Below are 959 nucleotides of genomic sequence, written 5' to 3'. Positions count from 1 at the left end.
TGCTCCGGGGCAGTCATGCTCCACTAAACCTCCAGAGGAACCTTCCAAACTGGCAAAACCAGTCATGACACTTCTCCAGTAAAATCTACCTTTCTTTCAAGTCAGTTCTTTCTCCTTTCTCCACTCTCAATGCCTTCCACCCCCATGTCCTGGTTTATGTTCTCACCGCACAGAATCACTGCAAGTCACAAAATGTCCCCTACTGCCTCCCACCTCTGTGGCTTAGGCTCGTGCTCTTTCCTCTGCTCTATCTTCCTCCATCAGTTTGTCCATCCAGAAATCTCCAACTGATACTAGAAAACGCAGTTCAAGTGCTGCTGCCTCTCGGGCACCCTCCCTAACTTCTGCGGCCAGCCTAGACGCTCTATCTTCCATATATTTATGGCATCACACACAGCTCCAGGAAATGGAATGGTTTGTTTGCAGGAATAACCTCTAGCATGTACACTGAATATTGTATGCCATGACATTAATGATAATGATATAACAAATTATGCTATATACACCATATTAACATTATATATATCATGTTCATATATTATTAAAGTTTATTTTGTTTCTAAAAATGCCAAATCTTTGATATAATCCAGGTACCTTGCTAAGCCATTTATTAGTGGGAACCATGTGAGATTGCTATTTTAGTGGTCAAAAATGGGCACATATTGACTTCATGTAGCCTAACCTAAAACATGCATTTTCTAATCTTATTTTCACAACCCTAGAAGGTAGATATGTTTTGTTTATTACACTCATTGTATGGGTAAGAAAACTGAGGCTTGGAGGTTTTAAGTAACTTCGCCCAAGGTCACAAGAACAAGAAAGTGAAGGAGCAGAGACTCTAATCTGGAACTGGCTGGCCCTGGACACTCTTAACCATGACTATATCCTGATTCCCAGATTGTTTAATTGTGTAACTGACTGACAAGGCGGTGACATGGCGGCCCCTGAGAGATGGGGAT

This window comes from Suricata suricatta, chromosome 13 (assembly GCF_006229205.1).
Source record: "Suricata suricatta isolate VVHF042 chromosome 13, meerkat_22Aug2017_6uvM2_HiC, whole genome shotgun sequence".
Classification (NCBI taxonomy): Eukaryota; Metazoa; Chordata; class Mammalia; order Carnivora; family Herpestidae; genus Suricata; species Suricata suricatta.
This window is presented reverse-complemented; position numbering follows the sequence as displayed.